Raw genomic sequence first — 25,929 nt, 5'->3', positions numbered from 1 at the left:
ATTTTCTCCCTTCCTGAGGAACCCTAACCCACCGAATGCAGTTTGTTTGACCATAAAAAAGATTTTATCTTGGGAACAAAAATTTACAAAATAGGACCACTGACCACTGTTCATCGCAGAAAAAAGCATCACTGATCACGGATCTACAGCGGATCTTTTATTTTTGAAAAACTTTTTGTGTTTTTGAAACCAACACAACTTCGTCACAATCATGCAGTCCTTGTGTGTCGCGCAAAATGCCAGTAAATCTTTGGTTGCAACAGGAACAAAATGGGAAAACCCAGTTCAGTTCATGAACACGCCGTCCTCAAAGCGCAGTCACTTTCTGACACCTCACCAGAGCTGTCACTCATCCCCCACCCCACTCACCCCACTCATCCCCGTTGTCTGTCAAACAGGAAGAGTGCTCCCCCCCACCCCCAACCCCTCCATCTGCTATCATCTCCCTTTCTCAATGAATCCTGGGGGCCGGCAGGGGCCGAGCGCAGGACGGTTATCCCGTTAGAGGCCTATTAACGGCCCCCTGCTCTCTGCTGGGGCCAACCAGAGAGAAATCCATATCAATACCTGCCTATTTTACCTCCAACTGCTGGACACAGCCGAGCCGCCAGCCTGGCACAGGCAGCACTGCATGGGGCTCCTGTGGAAACACTCAGGGAAAGGGGTTTCAGCGGGAGCCTCCTGTCGGTCCTCCTGTTGCACCGACGGACAATGCGGAGTTTGAATAGGCACACTTCCTAGTCCTGTTGGTTCCTTTAACAGTGGTGGTTGTGTCTTTCAATCACATCTGGCCAGCAGAGCTTAAAGCGTGCCACTTCCTCTAACGAGGCAACAGACAGGACAGTGAAGGCGAGAAGAATGGACAGGAAAGACATCTGTCAAGACTTAGCAGATAATCATCCTAAATTCTTTGGGTTCGTTTTATTTTCTGCTGTACACGTAACAGGTGAAACTGGACGTTTACACACAACAAATAAAGAATTTTCTTCATTCATCAAGCTTTCCCCCCCAACAGTTTGCTGGAGGTCTGACCTGTTCTCCCTAACAGAACCCACTTGCACACGGCTTTTATGATTTAACCTCAACTTCTCTAGAGGACAGAGATCAAGGTTTTATGACGACCATGCTATAAGATGAACTTTATTGCCCTGAAGGAACTGCTTTGCTCTGTTACTGCACCTGACCTGCACCCAAGCTTTATCTGTCTGTCTGATGTCTTTAGCCGTTCTAAATAACGTTCTTTATTTAAGGTGACGTACATGACTTCCTCCTACAACAATACAGCTCCACACCATGACGCTGCCACCGCCACACCTCACCGTTGGGATGGTACCGGCATTCTGGTTATTTCTCCAAATGTAACAGTGGCCGATCCAAACTGACCTAAAGCGACAGAAGCTTGATCCAATTTGACTCCAGAGAGTGGGGAGATAAAAGGTAAGTGTCTGTTTATTTGTTATAAATGTCTGGTTTCAACTGGACAAGCATGCTGTCCCACTAAACCTCCTCCATTTTGAAACAACAAAATTCATTTCTGTTTCTTTCGTAAATTATGGTAACGACTGGATGGCATTTCAAAGCAAAGTCAGCAGTTTTCTTGATTTTTTTTAACCAGATTTTAGTCTAGTGCTGTCTGTGTCGTCATAATAATGTTTGTCAATATCTTTTTATCCTACAACTGTGCAGTGACTTGGGTTAGTTATGTTACAGCTGCTGCGATAAGCTTCCATGAGCACATTTAAATAAAACTCAACCTTCTGTCTTTGATTTCTGATCATCTACAACCAATCACGTGCCTTTTAAAGGACTGACCAGCACCGACCAGATACTTTCTCCTTCTCATCCATCACAGCAGTAAGGAGTTTAAAACAAACACGCCTTGAGCATCCATCTGTCTTGATGTTAGCAGAGCACAGAGGTCTGTTTCCTCATTAGCAGCCTATTAACAGCCCCGGCTCAGCAGAGAGCGCTCTCCCTGGAGGGCTGGAGCCCCAGGAAGATGGGTGGGCATCCAAACGGCAGAGAGAGAGAGTGGTGTTTTGTTCCTGGACCGGCCCTCCCCGGACCAGCCCAACCCAGGGGACGCTGTGTTATGCATGCAGGAGACGAAGGGGAGCCAGAGGAGAGGGACGGACAGAGGAGGAGAAGGAAGGACGGAGATGACGGAGGGATAGTTGACCCGAGGTCATCCGTCACACTCGCTGTCAATTTTCCCGCCTCCTGCCGAGACGCAGAAAGAGAGAGTTTAAATCTTGGTGCCTTCAAAACAAACTAATGAATCACAAAACGTCAGAGTTTTTACCGAGGCAAAAACTCGCGTTGCAATGCCTCCTTATTCAAAGCAGGATATCAAAATTCTCATCTTTGACATTAGCTTATCATGCTGTCATGTTTTACTTTGAATGAGTGCAGTAGTCTGTATGAAGAAGCAAAGAGGGTTAGGAGCTGAGTGATGGCGCTGAAAGAGTGGAGAATAACGTGATGCCACGTGTAAAATGTGAATGCAATAGATTTAGCAGACAGCTTTTTTGATATTTAGCATACTTTTGCTACATTTAGCACGTGTTTGTGCTGAGAATGGGAGAGCTAGGTAAGAGAGGGAAGGCCGTTCTGTTTCTGGACCTCCACGATAAAATAATGGCGAGGGAGAAATGTCTGGTGTTTGAGTTACGATACTGATGTATTGGTATTAGTCAGAGTGGTTTCATTTTATTGTTTTTAAGGGATTTATCATTTATAAGTATTGAGCGTTGGGTTACCTTTAATCATGTTATATTCATGTTTATTGTGTGTTTATGTCAAAGTTTCTGTTTGGCAGGAAAGCTGACTCACCTAACTGTAACCAAATCTGCTTAACAGAATAAATAAAGCTGATTTATTGGATGATTTTTTTTACATCATGTTCACAAAAGAATACATCAGTTTCAGGCTACTTTGATCATCAGAAAAGGGTGACAGATGTACTGTTTATGAGAGATGTTGTGGTAATATAATTTGCAAATTGTGAAACTGTCCTGGTTGCTATTTATGGGGGGGATGCCATCCCCCCTTATTAACCAGCCACCCCAGTGCTCCCAGTGGGAAATAATGGGGCCATTAGAATATGGAAATCCCCGACTGTGTTCTGCATGTTTTACTGCAGACAGGTCTGTGCAGGTGTAAAAAAATAAATAAAATACGTTCAGTTTGCAAAAAGCTTTATACTCATTCAAAAACAAATACAACACATTCGGTTTTTAAACAAGCAAAAAAAGATTCATAAAGGACAGATGTTTAAACTTGCACAGGGCTTTTACCCTGCAGCACTTTTACATATAACACATTTATTCCTAATTACATCAAATAAGACAAGCAATTAACACAATTATGCAAAACACAAGCTTGCAAGAGTTGGGTTTTTTTCTTGTACCTTTTCCCACATCTAACGGTTCATATTTAAATCTGTTTGCTTTCTGCTTGTGTGTTTGCCTACAGAAAATTGGGAATGTTTACTTTGCTTTTACTTGTTGAATGCTGCTTCGCCATCTTAACAAGAAAGCGAAGGACGTATCTGAGCTGCTATCTGTCTCCTGATTTGAAAAACACATCTGTTCGCTGGGCGTTTGTGCCAGCACAGACATGTGTTGACCCCCGACCGAAGCTGGACCGCGCAGCCCTCGAGATATATACGCCGGGTTTGTGCCGCCAATCAGGGCCGCCGAGTTCAGGTCTCTGCTGATCAGCGACCATCTGTCCAGCCGCTGATATGTATACTCTACATGTAAGAGGACCGACGGATGCAGTCGGTGTGATTGCAGACACACACACTTGCACGCACTCACGCATGCAGGAGTGCATATGTTCACACACACCGGCACATTCAAGTTTAGCAACAGACACGGGCGTCGTCCCAAAGCACACACGTTTTAACAAGGAAAACACCATATTCCACTAGTTAACCGTCTAATTATACAGTTACCCTCGTATTTACAGTACTGTAGGAGGCAAAAGCAGATGACACAAGCTGGCAGTTCCTCGCTGTGCTTTACTGGGCTCTGCAAGGCAGCTGGTAAGCAGAGGGTCTGAGTAGGAGGAGGGAGCTGGCAACAGCTGCTGGAACGAATGCGAGCAGTTAAACACAAGTTCTCCAGAGGCTCCGAGCTTGGAAGGATCACCTGAAGCTTTTTTTATCTCCACCGTCGGCGGAGGATGGAAGATGAAAACTCACGCTGTGGGCGGGGAGGGAGACTGGACTGTTGGGTGTCAAAAGTAGCAAATTGTTGGAGATAAAACCTAAAAAAAAAAATAAAAATAAAAAAATAATATAAAAAGATGGATGGTTGGAATTTAAGTCACAAAATCGCCTCAACACAAAATCAGAAATGGCAGATATTTCTAAAAATAAGAAAAATGTTTTATGAAAAGCAGAGTTTTAACATTTTGAAGCTCTTTGTGATCCCTCCTCCTAATCCCCCCCTCTGCCCCCCGGTCCTCATCTTCTTACCCAGCATGCCTTGCGGTCCCGGAGGCGCCAGCCGCACCCTGTCCCGTGCAGCCTCCCGCCGGCCCACTGAAGACCGTGAAATCGGCATGATTAATAATTATAATTATTGGCAAACGTGCCAGCTGCTCTGTGGCGATGGGCACCTCTGATTTATGGTTCTGTAAACGCAAACAGTCATTGTCCACATTCAGGCAGAGAAAGGCAGGATGGCGGGAGGGGAGAGCGAGGCAGACTGGGAGTTTTGGACGCCTGCCCTCAGAATATGATGTTATCTTCGGAAGTCAGCAGCCCTGTCCCGCGGCCTTTGTCCCCGTGTCCCGCCCTCCTCGCTTCCCAATCATCTGTCTCGTATTCTGCTCACACTCCTCACCTAGTCTGGGATTCATTGAGCGTCGCTTTTTGATCTCAGTGGGCTTCAAAGGGGCCCGGGGCCTCGGGGTTTCCAGCATTGTGCCTGCAGGCTGCCACTTTATGTAGCGCCTGTTAGCGTTAGCGTTGTCAGTGCAGAAGTGTCCGTTCTGCTCACACCGCAAACAACGCAAAATCTCACCAAGTACTTTGGGTTAGTTTCTTGTGCAAATATCTTAGTACACTTGAAATAAGACAAAACTAGCTTACATGTAGCTTTTTAGTAAGATATAGGAGCTTGTTTTTGAGTTGATAATTGATCAATATTGACTGAAAAGCACTTGCTCCACTGACAGATAATTTCACTTATAACAAGACATTATTGTATGATTGAGACCCTAAAGGATCTATTGACCCTCGTGCCAAATGGTGGAAAACACCAGAGTGAAGCATAGGGTGGCAGCAGTGTTGTGCCACACGGTGGTGGCACCATCATGCTGTGGGGATGCTTTCATTTCAGCAGGTTTTCTTCCATGCTTGGCAATAAATCACATAGTTAACATTTCCAAAAAAATCTGTTGAGAATCAGTGGAAAGATCTAAAAGTTGATATTTGCAGACATATGTAAACATCAAGTAGTTTTTCATCTGCATCGGACCAAATTACATCAATGTGAAAAACTGCTAAATGTTGCTTAATCTTAAGAAGTGCAAATTGAATGCTATAATGTTTCAACAATTTTTTAATAGGTCGTGTTCCTTTTGTATTTTGCCACAAGCGGCCCTTTAAAGACGTTAATGATCTTTAAAAATGAGATTGATGAGATTGACACTCCTGCACTTAGGCTACTGTACTTTTTCATTTATTTATTTATTTTTTTTCCAGTTCTTGAAAAGCCGACTTGTACATTTCCAACATGTTCAAAGCCAGAGCCACCCTGTAGCCCTCATAGTGCTGAAGCTCGTCCTTCTGTACAAACATAAAGACACTTTGGCAAATAAAGAAGATGAATGTGTACAAATCTGAAGGCAAACAGCCGAGATTGTCAGCACCGCCGGTGCGCGATCGGGGCCAAGTGAATGATGATGTCGCTTAAAGCTCGCTGACAGATGACTTAGTGGGCTCGACGAGGCTTCTTCCAGATACTCGTCTTCTCCTCGCCTCGCTCTCCCTCCGTCTCCAGGGACGGAGCCTTCGTCCGGAGCCATTTTTCAGCCAATTTATTTCTTGATGTGGCCTAACCTGGGGCATCTCCCGCTGGGAGGGCTTTATGTGGTGATTAATGATGGGCATTTAGCTCAGGTACCTGGGGGAAAACCGGAGCCCATCTGTACACACACTGACAGGTACAGCGCTGCGCTCCAGGATGGGGCAGGACTGCGGCCGACTGGAGAGTGGCAGACGGGTGTGTGCCGAGTGTCATCGTGACACCACCAACCACGCTACGTCTCCTTCTCCTTTGGACGGACTTTTTCCTTCTCCTCTTTGTTTTTACAGCTTCCAAATTTCTCGTCCAAACCATTAAAGCGACGGAAGCCGCGCGATTTAGACATCCATTATACGCTTGAACGGCTTGTCTTCTTCACTCCATCACGGCGCATCTCTCTGCAGGGCAGGCCCAGATGCCGGGACCCTAATGAGATTAGGCCGCGGACAGGTTGGTGGCCAGTTACCTGTCACAACCGCTCTGTCTGCGTGTGGAGAGATTTATGAGTGTGCGCGTTTGCGTGGAGGCAGACTTTTGCGAGCTCTCTCGGTGCTAGCGTGTCGGCTGCGAGTCTGCTGCCATGTTGATGGTGATTAATGAGCGAGGTAATCCATAGTCTCGTTCTGTCAGTGATAGACACATCAACGGACTCCCAGAGCCCGATGGGCAGGCGGACCCACATGCAGGTACCGCAAAGCAGGCGGAAAAACCACTGCTGACTTTCTGACAGATTCTTGATTGTTTTCCAGGTTGTTGTTGTCTCAGAGGCTTTCGGATATTATCCCTTTAAAATAAATCTCACCGGAGCAAATTTTCATACAGAGGCTAATTTTGCTAGGATCTCGGGTTGGTTAGTTTAGTGTGGTTCCTTTTCTTTCATTAGATCAGCTATGTTTCTGTTTTGCTTTGGTTCAGTTGCTACTTAGTAATTCTAGTTATGTTTATTTCTTCTTATGTCTAGTCCATTACTCTAGTTATTTCTTAGTGGTAGATTTATTTCCTGTTCCCCTGTGTACATTCCTCAGTCTGTCTTCTGCTCACACCTGCAATCAGTTAGCTCATCAGCTAAGTTTTGTTTAGCATCAATCCTTTCCAGTATTTAAAGCACCTTATCATCAGTCACTCCTTGCTGGTTCCTCCTGTTAGTTACTCATTCCGCCACATGTTCTCCTTGCTGGTTTCTTTCCTTTAGATTTTCCTGGGCTCCCATGGATTTTTGTAAGTTTTTGTTCTTATATTTTCATTAAATCTTCACCATCAACTCAACGCCTCCGTCAATCTACATTTTCCTGGCTGCTGTTCAAAATGGGAATTTCCGATTCCTGTGAATGAAGGCAACAACCGTATGACATATACAAAAATTACTTGAATAGAAATATTTAATCTTCTTTCTATATGAAGGACATGAAGAAACACCACTGCTTTCAGAATTAAGGCAAACAGGTCGAGTTCTCACTGAAAACTTGTAGAGTTTGCTTTGGAAAATAAAAATTACTTAAGTTTAAAAAATTAATAATATGCAAATTTCTTTACCAGGCATTTTAATTTAATGACATCTTTTCTTACTGACTTTAGTTGAACCAAAACATCTGGAAACCAAAATGAGACAAAGACACAAGAAGTTTGAGAGTAGAGAGTCAAATTAAACTGATAAGCTTACCATCTTTTACTTAAATTAAATAGTTTAATTTACCACTGTGGTGTGTTTTTTTTAGTGATGACCCCTGCTAATGTTATTATCACCCAAGTATGAAACAATACTCCCTCACAAGCTCAGAGGAGACAATAACAAACTGAAAGGAAAAAGGGAAACGCTGCCTTTGGTCACAGACCATGTGATTTAATCAGTGATTCAAAATGTACTTAATCTACAAAGATGTACTGAATTTCAAAAAAATACAATCAGTAATCTTAAGAATAAGAAATTGAAAGAAGCACAGATAAGGTCAAGGACAGGTTGCAATCCAGTTGCACAGACCTGTCCAGTCCCGAGAAGCTCGTCTGTGGCTGTCCGGTCCGATGATTAATGACCGAAGGGATCCGCTGGTCCAGCGCAAACCTCTGCCCCGGTGACACCGGTCCATCTTGCACCGTATTCTCCAACACCTCCGGGCGGCACAGTCTTCAGGTGTCAGCTGCAACCCATCAAACATAATGAGGATGATGTTGCCTTAAATGGACACAAATCAAAACCTGTAGATGACGGATTTAAGTTGCTTCTTAGTAGTGTATCTCCAGTACTGAACCTTATTTTCAATGTTTACTCGTAGCAACAGGGAGCAATGTTCCTACGTTGTAGAACATTTCTTTAAGGGTTTTTGTGTTTGTGTTACAGCCGGTGCTTTAAAATGTTGTACAGTAGAACAATAAAGATTGAAATTCTTTGGTAAGTCTGTGGAAATGCTCTTTATTTAAACAGTAATGTATCAAACAGGTTTTTGACAGTGAGGATATTTGATGTGGGCGATATGGGTCACTGCCAGAGCAGATTCCTTAATTACTGGCAAATCCTGTGTTATGTTCATAAACCGAGGATTACTAATGAAGATAAAACTGGTATTTGATCTGCTCCTTTCTCTTTCACTCTAAAATAAAGAGGTATTTTACTTTCTTCTTTAATGATGGATTCTTTTACATCCTTTACTTAGACAAGGCAAAATTTGCCTGAATAATTTCACACTGAACAGAAATTGTTCAGAACATAGTTTGATAGGCTTTTTTCTGCCTGTGAGAAAAATCTGAAAGCCCGTAAAGCGTTAAGCGTCAAATAAGCAGCTGAAAGTTTGATTATCATTTTGACCAAAGCTTCTTTAAATTCTGATCAGTAGGAGTCAGAGATCTTTGTGAATCACAAAGGTAATGACTTTATACTCAACTTAAAAGCACAAAGACTTTGGAGTTGACTTTTGAAACACCATTTTGCAGAAACACTGAGCCTCCTGCCCGACCACAACTGAAAATAAAATAAGCAAATATAAGATTGTGCTATAAAATTACAACTTGGAAATTTTCAGCACTGGTTTTACATGACAACCCAAATCGGCGTTACTCACTGACACTTTGGACATTGTGTCAATAATAAATATCTACTTGATAATTGAGATTTTTTTAATTATTTAAAACACAAAAAAACCCCAATAAAAACAAACACAAATGTATGTACACAGTTTGATGCAAGCCATATTCAAATTGACACAGATGATGGTTCGCTTCGGTGAACGGTTTTAAATGTTTGACAATGATCTCTGCAGACACTCCACCTTTGATCAAGTCTCTCAGTGCAGCATCTCTGCACGTCGTTTCTCAGAAACACGCACATTTAAAAGGACGGCAGCCCATTACGCACTTTAAAAGGAGAGGCATGGTGAGCAGCCAGGTTATGCTCTTCTATTCTCCGTATTCTTTCTTCAGCGGAGCGGCCGGTGTCAGTAGGAGACGGCAGAACAATAGAGGTGAGCTCTCTGATCTCAGTGCTCCTATTGTGACTCGTCATATTATTAATGTTCGTCTCTGAGAAAAGTCACGGCCTCTGCCTCGCAGCTCCTGAGTCGCTCTGTCATCTCCGCTCTGCTGGACTTCCTATCTTCTCTCTGTTGTCCTTCATCCACATGCGGCTCTGCATCCTCTGTGCCGGATCGCGCAATAAATCTCCCAGAATTAAACGGCACTGGGAGAAATTCGTGACAATCTCGCAAATCTTCTTGAAACTTTTAGACCAAAGTGATTGAGGTAAAAGCGAACCTGTTGAGTCTTTAATGAACTCAATAGCTGTGGGAAAGTAATAAGCTTAAAGAACAATCCTGAAAAACAATTTTTTGTTCTTTTACAGTTCTGCTAGAGGGGGAATATTTTCCGAGTCTGTCATCTGAATTCCTTTTGAAATACAGCAGGAGGAGCTGCTGTTCATTTATCAGTGCTACCATGGACTGCCTGTGCCTTGCTGTGCTGTGCTCCAGGTCAGGCGTCCTTTACTGAGGACTCAAAGTAATTATTAACCTTATGGGATTGTCCCAAAGCCCGCAGGTCAATCACTGCCAAGAGCCAATCATCAAAGGTCATGACATGCCACCGTCGTGGAGATAAATACTCAGGTTGGAAAAACCCAAGTGAAACCAACAATTTACACAAGCTCATGAATGGCCGCAGTTTAAAATATTAACTGATGACAATGTGCTTAGAAATTAGTGTGGTTGTTTTTAAATTGCAAGTTTAAAGTAAGATATTTTGAAGTGTAGCAGTAAGGAGAGAGGTTGGATTTTCAGCAGACTTCACAGTGACATTTATGTCATTTTGATGTATTCAGCATTAGAGGTCTCAGCCCTGATTAACACGTCCATCCCTCTCTGAAACGTAGATTTAATGAAATATAAAAAGGCAAAAAAGTGGTTATAATCTGACAAATTAAATGTTGAAGAAAAATATTCATGATCATGTTGCTGTCATCCAACAAAGTAATTTAAATCAGAACTACTGAAACAGAGAAAACTACTCTTCTTTACTTAATTTAAGGTGTTGATAAATATAGCAATACATTTATTGGTTGAGAAAATATTTGGCAGATTCATTGCTAAGCAACACAGATCACCTTTTCGTTCAGGTGTAATATTAAAGATTTTTGTGATGCTGCAGCTTTCAAAAGGAAGAACATCAAACACGACAAATATCCTGCAGCCTCTTGAGTGTCACACAACTTGGGGAAAAGTTTATCTTTTTTTTTTTTCTAATCATGGGAAGAGAAGACTGTGAATGTTCTCTACATAAAACTCCCTACCTCAAACCGAAGGTAATTTATGCTGCTGCGGCATTTGTTGCCCACGGAGTCTTTGTGATGCGGCCAACAACAACTCTTCCAGAGATGTTCGGGTTTCGCGGGGAATAAAGCACCCGGTTCCTCCGGTCCAGCTCTATATCATATTCGGCTGGCTTGTTGGTGCCGCTGCGACGGTGAATGGGACGCCAGAGGCCCAGCCGCTGGCGGGTGGTCTGACACCGAAAGGTTAAATATGGTTCAGCCGTGGACTCTCTCAAAAGATGCTGCTGTTGGAAAATAAGTTATGTGGGTTGTACGTCTTCTCGCAGTCAGGAAATTGACAATACTGCCACAGCGAGGCAGAGGGCTGTCCTGGAGCTGAACTTCATGGTTGACCATCCAGTTGGGACAAAAAAATAAAAAAGAGAGAGAGAGAATCCCAAGATCACTTTCACGGGGTGGATTTATTGACGGCTCATCAAAGCCCCGGCTAGACGAGAGGTGTAAAATCAGCACAATTGACCAAGCCTCTAAAATTGTTATATGGTTATATTCAGCGAACTCCTTGGCAGCTGAAACTATGACAACATATTTGAACTCTGTGACATGATGCAATTAAACAAAATGAATAGCTAAAATCCCAACAAAGTACAAGCATTTGGTGCCTCAACTTACATTTATTGTGACTGCATTACTTGTATAGTTGTAATTCTTTTATCATCAAAGCATCATTAACATGTCACCAACATGAAATAGCATTTGTTTCTTTACACTTTTTCTTTTTTATATATTTTCCCCTGTGATGGATGTAAAGTCTTCAACTAAACAATTATTATAAACTTGTCATTTCTTCACTTGTGATAAAGTTACATTTTTCCAATCAACAGTTTAAAATCAGTGGTACCTAGCGCTGGTTCTTGAGGAACGCCCTGCATTTCTATGCCTGTTCAGTGTGTTATGTTCTACAAAGGTTTGTTAAAGACCCAGTTATTTAATTTGGGTGTATTCACCTGGTTTAAATTTCATCGATAGTTACTAAACTGAACTGTCTACAAAGATACTTACATCTATCCATTTTCTTGACACCCTTGTCCCTCAGTGGGGTCAGGAGGTGCTGGTGCCCATCTCCAGCTAACGTTCCGGGTGAGAGGTGGGGTACACCCTGGTCAGGTTGCCAGTCTGTCGCAGGGCAACACAGAGACACACAGGACAAACAACCATGCACATACACACTCGCACCTAGGGGCAATTTAGACAAACCAATTAACCTGACAGTCATGTTTTTGGACTGTGGGAGGAAACCGGAGTACCTGGAGAAAACCCATGCATGCACAGGGAGAACATGCAAACTCCATGCAGAAAGACYGGGGCCGGGAATTGAACCCAGAACCTTCTTGCTGCAAGGCAACAGCGCTACCAACTGCGCCACTGTGCAGCCCAAGATACTTACATATAAAAATTAAATAAATTATGGTCTTGACCTTGACAAGATTATGTTCGTAGAGTAAATAAAAGTCTGATAAAACTCAAAGTTTGCAGCATAAACACATGTTGCCACCGTGGTATGATGGAAATGTTTGGTGTGTCTGAAGTGAGGTTTTGTCAAAGAGTTGTAAGATATTAATAATATACCAGGAGTGTGTTTTCAATCAATGAAATTAGTTAGTCGTGGAGACTCGTGCAAAAGGACCCAAAGGCAAAGCAAACCACCTTAAAATGACACCAGCCTTGGGTTGCTGTGGTGGCACAGCGGTTAAGCACAACCCACATAAGGAGGTCTTAATCCTCAACGCAGCCATCACAGGTTCAATTCCCGGCCTGGTGACCTTTGTCTCATGTCTTCCCTCTCTCTCATTACCCTACTTTCCTGTCATAGTGCTTTCAAATAAAGGCCACTAGAGTAAAAAAGAACTTTAAAATAAAATGACACAAGTCTCCAAAACATCAGAGCAATTGAATCAACATTTAAACAGTCAACATGTTTCATTTGGAAGGCAATTAGAAGTCACTTTGTGTTTACAAAATGAATGGAAACAGGAAGTGGTGCTCCACCTCAGAAACTACCTTACAGAGAAGTAATGATCACTAAAATAAAGTTAAATTGCTGAATGGTTGTACTTTTCTAATTCCCATGTAAATTATGACTGGTTTCAGAGTAAATAACCACCCAATGCAAACATGATGATGATTAAAAGGGACATAAAACACAGCTCCTTTGAACCATTCTGACATTTATCTTGACCCCTGTTGGACTAGCTGTTGGCTTCAGTCTCTGGGAACAATGACTCTGGATTCAGACCAAAAGAAACATTCAATTTACCTCAGACATCCAAACTCTGCTGTGAGTAACTTGTTAACTTTGCAAATAAATAGCTTATTCAACTAAATTTGTCTATATGTTGTATGTGTGGGGGAACAAAGGCAGGAATAAAAAACAAACCTCATGAAGCATTCATGTAAATTTGGCCTCTATTGTTAACTTTCTTCTTTCTCTCATTATTTAAAGCACTAGATCAAAATAGCAATAACAGACAAAATAGGAACTTTTGTATTAAATGTCATCTTCTGAGCACTACCTCATATTAAGTGAAGATGTTAAAAATCACATTAGTGAATCAAATTTTGTGTAACGTGTCAGGACGAAGAATGAATGGTAATTTCCACAGAATAGCTTTGACAAATAATTAATGAATCAGGAGGGATTATATGTTCTTTTAAAACTACTCTAGTCTACACATGTTAAAATAATCTGAAAATAGAGGTGCAATTAAAGGGCTGGACTTGCAGAGAAGAGGTGTGTGTGTGTTTGTGCAGAATGGTTCACAGGATGGGAAGGATCTTCAAAGTATGGGGAAGGGGTCTCTTGCCCCCTACTGCAGCCTTGTTCACATGAGAATCAATCTGGTCCCAGTGTTTGATGTGAACCGCAGATAAAAGAAACGCAACAAAGAGCGACAGCGGGAAGATTTGGAAAGATGGGGAACAAACAGACAGAAAGATTAATGGGACACGCAAATAAAATTTGGAAGGTTATGAGGAGTGCCAGAGGTCAAATTTTACTACTTGGTAAGAGTTTAAGAAAAAAGAAAACAACCAGGGTGATAATATTGGCGAGAATCCAAAGAGGGATGATCAAACCAACTGATTGACAGAAGCATGCAGGCAGACTGATGAAGTGTCAGTCTGACACAACCCATCAGTCAGAGAGACATCAGAGGTTCAAAGCCAGCATGGTGGACACTAACGCAGCGTCTCCTCACACAGTGTCCCCCGTGACGCCAGGAACTCAAATTATCATCACAATACAAACTGCCTTATCATCATCACCATCACCATTATCATGAAAAATGAAAATCGGATTGAGCTTGCCGCAAAGGTTTCAAAAAAGGACTCGTCCGTTTAAATCGCTATCTGTCTCGCCCATGAAGGCTTTCGCTGTAGCTCGTCTTTCCCCCTCGTGGACTTGTGTAGGAATGTTGTTTTATTTGTTCTCACCTGAATAAGACACCATTGGACTACATGGGGACAATGAGAGTCGAAGAGAGCAGATTTTTTTTGTTTTTATCTCATCTAAAACCGGCTCCAACAATGTTGTTCTTTCTGCTAATTAAGATGTTAGAGAGAGGGGCTGGTCTGACAGGGCCCTGCTTGGCAGGGAGGCAAAGAGTCAATGGTTCGGAGCTGAACAGGAGACATTTATGGGCTGCCTCGAGCCTTTGTCTCAACCCCCCACCACCACCGCCACGGATCCTTTCAGGCCGGCTGCCTCTGTCTCGGTGACCTGTACAATGGGAAGAATGACACACCGAGATCTCAGAGTTGACCACAAAGAGCAGTCCCGCCGAACGAAGATTTCACGGCACTGAGACGAATCCGGACGCTGCCAAGATTCCACGGATGGTTATCACTTCTTCTCGGCTACTCCGTCCCTCTGCGAATGTGTCCCTACGTGAAGACGGAACAATATTATGTGTGCAGTTGCACACTCGCTGGCCACTTTAGTATGTACACCAATACAATTGTTTGTTGACACAAATGAGTCAGTCGCATGGCAATGACTGACTACATTTAGGCATCTAGACATGGTGAAGATGACTTCCGAAAGTTCAAACAGAAGGAGGGAGAAAGTGTTTTCACACCTGAAAGTCCAGTAGACCCGGTTCAATTTGGGACCAAAATTGCCATATTTGTTACATTTTCAGGTGCTGCAGTTCACATTCCCACATCACTGTGTCAAACAATCCAAACCCTGTGGAAAACCTGCTTACCCCCTCGCCACTGGAGGCGCCTCACCAAGAACTACTACAGGAAATGACACAAAATCCTAAGAAGACACTGATCGCAATGTCTTACTTCACAAAATGTAATAAAAAATGGAGTGGCATCAGAGTTTAGCTTATGTAGGATTTCGCTGTTATTTTTGGTAAGAGGGCAAAAGCCATTTCTCCGCTAGCACTAGATTTACACGCTTGTTTTAGTTGTATTTACCCAGAATTCCCTGTGCTACACTTATTGCTTATAGTAGCAGTCTCTGATCTGCTTGGCGTTCACATACGATTTCAAACCATTTTAACTGAATATATGTTTTTTGGGGCTGCACAGTGGCGCAGTTGGTAGAGCTGTTGCCTTGCAGCAAGAAGGTTCTGGGTTCAATTCCTGACCCCGGTCTTTCTGCATGGAGTTTGCATGTTCTGCCTGTGCATGCGTGGGCTTTCTCCAGGTACTCTGGCTTCCTCCCACAGTCCAAAAACATGACTGTCAGGTTAATTGGCCTCTCCAAATTGCCCCTAGGTGTGAATGTGTGTGGTTGTTTGTCCTGTGTGTCTCTGTGTTGCCCTGCGACAGACTGGCGACCTGTCCAGGGTGAACCCCGCCTCTCGCCCGGTACACTAGCTGGAGATAGGCACCAGCAACCCTCCAGATCCCACTGAGGGACAAGGGTGTAAGAAAATGGATGGATGGATATGTTTTTTGGTGGGCCAGGGTCCAATAGCACACTTGTACTTCCCCAAATGAACCAGACTTTCTAGGCAAATGGACAAGAGTTCAACTAAAGTGGACTAAACAGAGCTGGCGTGAATGCACCCTAAGTGACTTTGGACGTTGCATAGCTGTTGGTCCTAAGTGAGCATTTCAGATACTGTTGTTGTTCTGAGATTTTCATGCCCAAACATCTCAGGTTTATTGAAAATAAGTCAACAAAAGCAACAAAGTGCCGCCGACAAATCTGTAGGAACTGAGTGATGCAATAACGTCAATGTGGACCAAAATCTCTGAGAAATCTTTTGGATACCTTCTTGAATCTATGCCATGAAAACTTAAAGCAAGTCTGAACACAAAGGATATCTTAACTGTGTATTTGCAAGTTGTACCTCAAAAGCAGTACATCTAAGGCAAGATCATACCACATCTGCTGTAAAAAGTAATGCAAAATGAATTGGAAAATACAGACGAACATCAAATCTGAAAAAGCTAATAGTAAAATATATCTTTCCAGAAGGGATTAAAAGACTTTCAACACAGTTTTCTCTTTTGCAGCAAGTGTTTGAGCCACCTGTCTTGTTGCAGAAGTGTCAGATCACCCCAGCAGGTTAAACAGGTGAGACTAAGGCAAAGCTCAGCATGGGCAACTTGCAGAACATCCCAGTGCATGCACATTCCTTCTGTGATTGCGTGTGTTTTATGTGTGTATATGAGCAGAATCCAGTCCATTTGATGGTCATCCAAGCATCTCAGTGTGTCAACTTGGACTTAGAGGCCGATCGTTTTTCTCTCTTCAAGTCACTCGGCTCTGTCGCTGGCTTGAAGATGAAACTGCGTTCTGCTCAGGAACACTTTTTTCTTTTCCTGTCTTTAAATTGAAGCTTTCTGTCGACTTAAAACAAATCATTTCCATGTCAACACCACCTGTTCCTGTCTTATCTGCTTGCCAGTTTCGGCTTCTTTAGTAACGGCCATGTGTTGTTGTAATGTAACTCCATTTACCACAAAGTGTTGAACAGCACTTTCAGACGAGCCCGCGCCTCGCACAACAAAGCGGCCCAATTATAGAGCCATTTATGTGTTTGTCAGGGGCTTCAAATGGGCACTGGTTTCTCAGGGTGGACATATTGGCGAGGTCAGGCACGGCATCAAAAAAGGCAGCTTTATTACAAAACGACCCGTCCCTCTCTTAGATGAACACCCAAGAAGAAGAAGAAAAAAAAAACACACACAAAAAATAGGAAGAAATAAAAAAATTACAACTTTGTTCTTCACAACGGTTTGGCTCAGGCTGTCTGTCTGGCTGCTCTGCGGAGCGCAGCAGCATGTGTTTCAGGGATTGTTCTGGAAGGGGGAGAGCAGAAACAGCAGGGAGCAGAAGACAAACAGGCAATTCGTGACTCATTAAACACTGCTACTGTGGCCAGCACGGCGTAGGGGTGTGAGGACCACGTTCCAACCGGGCGATAAACCCCACCCCCCAGCACCAGCTGGAGCAAGCATCTGTCTGCCGCACGCCGCACAACGCCTCGCCGCCGATTATCAGCAACAAGCCACATCCCTGCGGCTGGCCGCCGCCACCGCCATTTTCAAAAGCCCTTACATAACCCGCCTGATTGGCTCACATGGGACCTTCAGGTCCACCGACCTGACTGGATTGTTGAAGCAATCCCTTTGACGACGGAGGAGCAAGAATGCCTTTCTACTGTAGGTGTAGGTGGTGCACAAAATAGCCACTTGTTTATCATCTGTCTCACTTTCAGGGTGCGAAGTAAAGTCCAGAACACACTCTTAATGTCTTCCCCACCCATTACCTGTTATTACCAATTAAGTGAAAGCCATGTGAAATCTCAACAAGGAGCAGAACTGGGACAGTGCCTTGCAAAAAAAAAATGTTTACCCCACTTGAATATTTTCACATTTTCTCACTAACCTATAACTGTGTTTTATTGGGATTTTATGTGATGGATAAAACACAATCTAATGCATGATTGTCAGGTGAAAACAAAACGGTGAATAGTTTTTTATGTGAATAGTTCACATAAAAAAAAAATCCTGAACAGTCCATCTTTTATTTCTATACACTAAAATAAATTCCAGTATGACCAATTGCCTTCAGAAACCACCTAATTAGTAAAAAAACAGAATCGACCGCTGTGTGATTGAATCTCAGCATAAATCCAGCAGCTCTATGAAGGCCTCAGACGAACGTTATAAAAAAAAAAACCTAGCATCATGAAGATGAAGAAACCCCGCCGACAAGTCAGGGAGGAAGTTGTCTGCCGCACGCAGTGATAAAAACAATATCCCAAGCTTTGAGCAGCTCCAGGATCACAGTTTAAGCCAATCATTCAGAAACGAAGAGTGTGGTACAATTGCAAATTGACAAGCCGGGCGAGGAGCGCACAGGGATCCACAGCAATGTGCCATATTGGCTAAATAATAATGTGTTTTGTGACTAACTATTTTTCCCATCATGCAGATGTCAACAGTTACTGGTGAACATTTAGTTTAGTTTAGTTGTTCGGTTTTACACAAAACCCATCTATCAAGTGATGTCTATAATTTAATGTCACAATATGAATCCTATGAAAGGCACAGCCATGACACCAAGTGCTTAGTTTACCTTTTTTTTTCACTGATTTTATTATCCAAACAACAATGGGCTTTTAAAAGTACCTGCTAGTGGAAGTTTTTCATTCAGGAACTCTCCATTAGACCATCTGCCTCAGCAAGAAGAAACAGAGATCAGAGCAGAATATTAAAACAGTCGTGCTAAAGCACAAAGACATCATTAATCGACAATAACTTATGGACGCAAGGCAATTAAAAGCCTCCCTCAACTGGAAAAGCTCAATATCAGCACAACTTTGCAACGCTTTAAAAGTTTGGTCCCAGTAGAATTTAATGAGCTGCTAACTGCCTAATTAAATGCTGAGAGCAGATAAAAGCATGAAATATAGATAAGCTGGAAATGCTGCCTATGGCTTTGTGGTCCTTGTAGAGAAAGACTGTGATGTCTCCTGAAGCCAAAATCAGCACAACCACTAAACAGCGCGTCACCCTCCTCCAGCTGTGACTGTTTTAATAAATAAGAGACGCTAAGCAAGCTGAATCACCCTCCTATGGAATAATGTGTTCAAAAAAAGTCCAACTATGAGCGAAAAGCTGGCGTTGATGTGCCGCTCCAGAAGCCCGTGCCACTTTCTGGGACTGAGGGATTGGGGAGGTAATGGCGCTAGCGGTGTGACAGAAGGGGCCTCTCCTCGGCAGCGGTAACCGGGGTTGTAATTCTGACTTTTTTGAGGTCTTTACGAGTCCCTCTCCTCGTTTCTCTGGAATATGAAAACATCAGCATATGGCTGCTGACAGCACCGAGGCTAAGGAGTCAATTTCCCCTACGTAACATTGGGACAGCGGTGACATTCGCTTTCACTACTGCCCCCCTGGCTCAGGAAGGGGCACAGAGACAGCCAGGGAGAGAGGCCGAGACAGAGAGGAGACAGATGGTGAGCCGTGCAAGGACAGAGAAACTCAGATGGAACGAAGGAGTGAGACTGACATGGATTGCCTGTATTTTTTTTTTCTTTTGCAACAGCAGGTCTTCACTGCCACTCTGTTCACTGAGTTTCATGTGGCTACCAGGAGCAGAAAATCTGTCCGTCAGCTGCCAAAGGTTCCAGCTCTGCTCCATTCCTCTGAGCGCCCTTAAAAACCTGCTGTTTCACACCCATGAATTACACTGTTTATGGCAATGGCTGGAATGGGCACTTTCTGGGCACCGTGCATATGTGCGCCTCTATTTCTGCACGCATACGAGGGTTGCCGTGTGGCAGATGGGAAGCAATATGGCACACCTCTGCCCAGACAGATGTGTCACGGAGCATCACTGCGAGCCAGAAGAGAGACGGAAAAAGCTCAAGAACATCTGGACCCGGGTGGCAGCCTTCACCTCCCTACCAACAAGCAAGCTTTTCTGAGGTGCCGAGAACCAGAACAGAGAGAAGGGAACATGGGGATGGGCTCGTTAGGTGGCGCTTACATCATTAACTCCAGCGCCATCATGACTGACAGACGAGGTGTCCCACCTCCCTCAGTGAGTGCCGTCAATCACTGCTCCGTGGAGCGCCTCGTTGAGGCCGGTCCCAACATGGGCCTGTCATGGCCTGCTGCACAGCAGAACATTCCCACCACTCAGGGGGCAGCCGGGACAGGAAAAACCGGGAATTCTGCAAAGGCCAACCTGGGGAGTGTGTAAAGACGAGACGAGATCAGCGACCGAAGAATCTCTGGTTATATTTGGAGAGAAAAAATAAAGTGAGAGACTCTCAAAACTGCTGTCGTTTCTTATCTAATATAGATTATTTAAAATCTAGTTAAGGAATCTTTGTTTTTGTGAACACCTTTCGTTTGCCATCTATAAAAGCTCACAAAATGAGGGATCGCTCATTTTGTACTGGAATAAAATCCACAAAATTATCAGAATGCTTTCTTATGTCTATATTATGTACTTCTCCAGCTCTGACACCCAATATGTTCAAGGGGTTCTTTTTTTCTCGAAAATAACAATTTTCTCTGAGGTGCAAAAATGAAAAATATAATGTTCAAGATATTGAACGAAAATAGTCTTCTGTTATGTGAATAGTCTGTATAATACTAGTATAAAGCTACTAACTAGCAACGGCTTCAGCAAAATGGTGCTTTAGCAGCACAATTAGCGTTCAACAGTTCATAATAAATGGCATCTCTAAAAGAGGACAAACATGACGTCAGCAACATCACTTCTGCTTCGTACACGGAAAATAATACAGTTCAGACAATAATTACCAAACATCTGGATTCTTCACCCTTTTTTCCATGAAGTCGTACGGAAGAGGATTAGGGCCACTGGAAAAAATAAAACAGTTCTGACTTTAATCTCAGATAGTCAGATTTATTTTATTTTTTTCCCAGTAGCCCTAATCTATGGAATATGGATACCCATTTCCGCCATGAAAGGAAAAATAAAAGACCAACAGGAAGTCATAATTATGATTTTCAAAGTCATAATTTCGACTTTCAATCTCATAATTATGACTTTGACATAATTATGAGATTGAAGTAATCATTTCAACTTTGAAAGTCGAAATTATGACTTTGAAAATCATAATTATGACTTTGAAAGTCGAAATTATTACTTTAAATCTCATAATTATGACTTTGAAAGTCGAAATTATGACTTTAAATCTCATAATTATGACTTTAAATCTCATAATTATGACTTTGAAAGTCGAAATTATGACTTTGAAAGTCGAAATTATGACTTTAAATCTCATAATTATGACTTTGAAAGTCGAAATTATGACTTCCTGTTGGTCTTTTATTTTTTTCTTTCATGGCGGAAATGGGCTTCCATACACTAATCCTCTTCCGTAAAGTCCGACAGGTCTCGGCTCAAACATGTCTATGGACTCAAACACATATGTCTTTGCTCAAACATAGACATAAATACATGTCCTTCTCTTCAGAGGTTTTTTTCAACTTCCGGTGCTTTTAGACCTCTCTGTAACCACAGCACCACATACCGACAAAAGCAAGAATTACATCCAGTACGTGAAATAAAAGCAAAACAGGGTTTACAAAATATATATTTACAGGTAACAGTTTCTCACCTGGTTACATAATACTCTTGGAAAAGTTAGGTTATAATATGCTATACATTTTTTATTTTGGTTATTTAAACCAACTAATTAAACAACCTTACAGTGTTGAGGTTGTAAAACTTATTAAAAGACCTTCATTCATTTTGTTTGACTTCATATTTATGCAGTTGGAAGATACTTTTGAGTGAGTCCATTTACAAATGAGGACGTAGCAAGGTAGTTAACACCAGACTTAATAATAAGGTTTTTGGAGTGAAGGTCTCTAATCAGGCTATGTGGCTTTGGTGCAAATATTTAAGCAAATTTCATTCAAGGTAAAATAAATAAATAAATAAATAAATAAATAAATAAATAAATAAATAAATAAATAAATAAATTTTTGGAAACAAATGAAAATTCACCATATATTTTAGACTCAAATTTGCAAAAACTGCTGGTAAGGATTAATAGTGCTAATAGCTAATAAGAGCAGATCAGATATGATTTTAGGATTCAGAAATAACAAATGACCTGCAGTGAACCCCAAGTATTTGTAAGAGTTATGGACCACAACCACACAATACACAGCTGAGATATTTTCAGCAGATCTTACAGCACAGAAAAGTCAAAATAAATCCACAGTTGACTTAAAAAGCCAGATCAATTTGAATTTTCACGTGACTTTAAATACATTTGAGCCTGTTTGTGACATTTGCTGAATCTGAATTTGAAAAATGTAAAACAAGAACATGCAGGTTTTCTTTCTTTCTTTGTTTTTGTCAGAAACTTCCCCTCCTGCCAAGCCTATGAGGTCCTGTTCGGCTGATGATGTTCAGTTCAAACTGCACCATAATAATAATAATAATAATAATGATAATAATAATAATAATAATAATAATAATAGTAATAATAATACATTGGAGCAGGCAGCGAAGCTCAATTAAACAATCTCGGAACAATTTCACAGCAGAGCAGTCAACATTGTAATTAGCTGACTTTCTTCAGTGAATATGAAGCCTGCAAATTAGCAAAGATTTGGTTTACGTGGAAACAGACAGGACTGTGGTGGAAATCGTTTAGAAAACTCAAATCTGTCTATCACTGTTTGATCACTGACTCGTCCATTGGCGCCTATGTCTCTGTCGCTCTCATAGATTTGCAAAAACGGTGGTGTGAAACAAGAACAGCCTTTTATTTACATAAAGTTACTTGAACATTAATGGTGTAGCTCAATGGAGATACTCCCATACAGAGTGGATCATTTACTATGAGTCAATATTAATGAAGGATCATATGAAAAACTTTTTTAAAAATTAACTGTGTTGCAAAATAATAATATTACAAATAACCAGCACATTATTTATGTATTTATTTTATTCATTAAAGTATTACGTCACACGTATTACTCTTTTATTTATACATCAGAAAAAAATGTACATTAATCTCTAAGGTTGTGTCTGATGCATTTGCAAAAAAAAACTACAACAATGAAAAAATGATTTGTAATAAGAGGAGCTGCAAGTATCTTATCCAGACGCTATAAAGAATCATTAAGCAATTTATGATTTCACTGAGATTTTTAAACAGCCTGAAAAACATTCTCTACAATCAATGTGGCAATGAATACGAACGTACTGGCGCAATATGAGGCGCTGGTTTTCCACTGAAACAGCTTATATTTCACCTTTTACGTGGAAATAGTCTCAGTTTATTTGCATTTCAAACATCTGGCAAACAAAGGTGAGTGTGCACGTTTGAGCGCCACTTTGAAAGTTTTCATTTGTCAGAGGGAAAACCTGAACATTGAAATACAAACGACTGAAAAACGCAGTATAAAAACTAAGTTAATTATTTAGTTGAATGAAGTAAGGAAGGAGGTCAAGAAGTCATTTCAGGCTGCTGTTTACTGGAACTAGGGAATGATGGTGTCCTTTTATACCGCTGTCAGCTGATTCACTAAACATTAATCTTTAGACATTTTTGCAGCATGTTTCACCCTCAATTAGGTAACAACATTTGCATCTGATGAAGAGAGGAGTGGAGAAAACCAGATGTGAATGAAGATGTGGGACATCCAAGCAGCATCTCCTTCAGAGTCAGAGCCATTTAAACGTTACTGCGTAACCAGCTTATTAAAGTTTAAGCAACCTAAATGTCAGATGTTATGTAAGGCTTTTAAATGAAGCGTTGGTCTTTTCGGTTGTGCTGAGCTTTCTGAAAGCGTCCCTGTGTGATCTATGCACATTAAGCAGTGGGAAAACTGACCAGGAGCCTCGTCTCCTTCCTTTCTCCAGCCCTCCTTCAGGTTCCCTCGGCTCTTTGAATAATTAGTGATGTGTGTCAATATTGTGGCCCATAGTAACCATATGGTGGGTGCAGGCAGACAGGCCATTGTTGCGAGCTGTGAAATATTGTGTATCCCTGCGAGGGCTGGAGCCAGCAGAGGCAGGAAGTGTTGTCGGGACTGACAGGGACATTGTGCGCCTGAATGGGCGAGTCCTCCGTGGCAGGGAGCGCCACGGACCCAGACAGAAAGTCTTGACCCTGGCGAGAAAGGCTGATTAGGCATGGTGCTGCAGGCCGCTCCTTCATCCACCCCCGCCTCTCCTCCACCGCCTCCCGCCGCTGGACGCTGCTACGCTGATACAACAAGGCCACTTAACTCAGCGCTGCCTTTTCAGTGCACACATAAAAACACTCATATATTCGTGTCAAGGGTGGAGAGGAGGACCAAGATGCGGACCGGAGGCTTTGGTCTCGGAGAGAGTCCACGCTGAAGTGATCTGTGGGAATGCTGACTGAATTCGTAACTTGCTTAAAATCTCAACCAATTTCTTTTTTTTTTTGGTGGTTTGTTTGTTTTTTGTTGGGGGTTATTTTTTCACAGCCTTCCAGCCTTTAAACAGAAATGTAATGAGTGTGCTAAGGAGACACCAGATTGGGAATGATGCTTTTTGTTGTTTACAACTGCTGCATGTCGCCAAAGTGCAATCACACAAACACATTAGTGCAGATGTAAGAGAAGGAGGCCAGCATTCATTTTTTGTCATTAACAAGCTGTGTGCTGCAGTCCCCGTATTAAAAAACCTTAAAATGGCACCAAAAAAGAAAAAAAATCTGACAAATATCACACAGTTAACTCTCCATCAGCCTTTCCACTCTCTGCAAACATTTAATTTCAGGATACACTTTTGTTTCTATTTTGAACACCATGAAACAAACTTTTTGTTTGGTTTAAATTTTAAAAAGCAATCCACTGAAAGTGTACATCATTTTAGATCAAACTGGATGATAAATTGTTTTTGGATGTAAAACCAAACTATCTATTTTGTGCATATTGAAGGAACTAAACTTCTTTCTTGGCAAACAATCTGGACAGCTTGAGGCAAAGGAGCAACTTCATCTGCTTGAGTTTTTACTTCTACTGATTCGGCTGACATCTTTTTTTTTCTCCCCTCCTCCTTCTCCTCGTCTCTTTCGCTTCTTTCATTCCATCAGCCTTTCCACTCTCTGCCAATTATCTCTCTGTAACTCTGTCACACTTTGTAGTGTCATAAAGGCAGCCCAAACTGGTGCCCGGCCCACCTTTATTCCCCCGATAAAGCGCGACAATTAAGGCTCATGTCTCTTTGCTCAGGGGCTTTGAGGAAACACAAAGCTGCACTGAGAAAGAAAAAAGGAAGAGGTGATTTAGCAGACATCTCTCTGCCAGTAGAGGAACGTGGGCGCGAAGATGGAAAACAAATCTGATCACATTAAGCTGAGGCCAGAGAAACTCTTCCCGACACAAACTCATAAGGTCGCTTGAACTTTAACCTTTTGAACTGGAATCTTATCTTTGCTTGGATGTTTGGTTTTTTTCTCAATTAAAGGTAAAAATCATTATTTAGAAGACCGATCTAAAGAGAAAAGCAACGTACATTTGGGTATTTTCCTGCCTTCCTTTAATTTCTCATTACATATTCATAACTTAAATGGCATTTCAAGGTTTTTGATATGAAGAATTCAAGTTTTGCACAAATAAATTTAATTAAATTTTCTTTTTGGAACCAGTGCAGAGCTGGATTTAGTCAAATAAGGGATGCTTTGTGCCATACCCCTCCGCCCCCCCCCAAAAAAAACCTTTTATGCAAATCACAGAACATTAGCAGGTAGATCTCCATATTTCCAGGTACAAACTGAAGGAAAACGTCTGGCAGTTGATTCCATGTTGGTCCCAAAAAGATTATAATTTTCAAATATTTTAGTGTTAGTGTTGTAATATTTTAATGAAAGACCACATGCAAAATGAGCCCGTGACTTTAATATGAGATCCAATGTTTGCAAAACATTAACAGTATATACAAAATACTATTTTTCTGCTGGGGCTATCCCCCAAAACTTGCAGCCCTGGGCTACCGCCCAAACCTTTTTTAAAGTTTGTCCCACTCCTTGTGAGCCACCTGCTATTTCCTCCCTTTCTAATAATGAAAAATAAAAAGGTTTAAATATCGAAACAGATTATATACATATACACCGCTCAAAAAAATAAAGGGAA

The 25,929-nt window shown here is 41.9% G+C and overlaps 1 long non-coding RNA gene across 1 annotated transcript in view; it reads right to left on the bottom strand.

Annotated features, from left to right (window-relative positions):
• Positions 1 to 7,910: 7,910 nt before the first annotated feature.
• The window catches only part of LOC103476689 (uncharacterized), a 24,395-nt gene continuing 6,376 nt past the window's right edge, over positions 7,911 to 25,929 (bottom strand). Inside the window, exon 3 of the long non-coding RNA XR_535533.1 lies at positions 7,911 to 8,173. This is a non-coding gene — a long non-coding RNA (uncharacterized LOC103476689). The remainder of the gene's footprint in view (positions 8,174 to 25,929) is intronic.

This window comes from Poecilia reticulata, linkage group LG15, assembly GCF_000633615.1.
Source record: "Poecilia reticulata strain Guanapo linkage group LG15, Guppy_female_1.0+MT, whole genome shotgun sequence".
NCBI lineage: Eukaryota > Metazoa > Chordata > Actinopteri > Cyprinodontiformes > Poeciliidae > Poecilia > Poecilia reticulata.
Note: the sequence above shows the minus strand (reverse complement) of the source record. Positions and strands in the feature narration are given on the sequence as shown.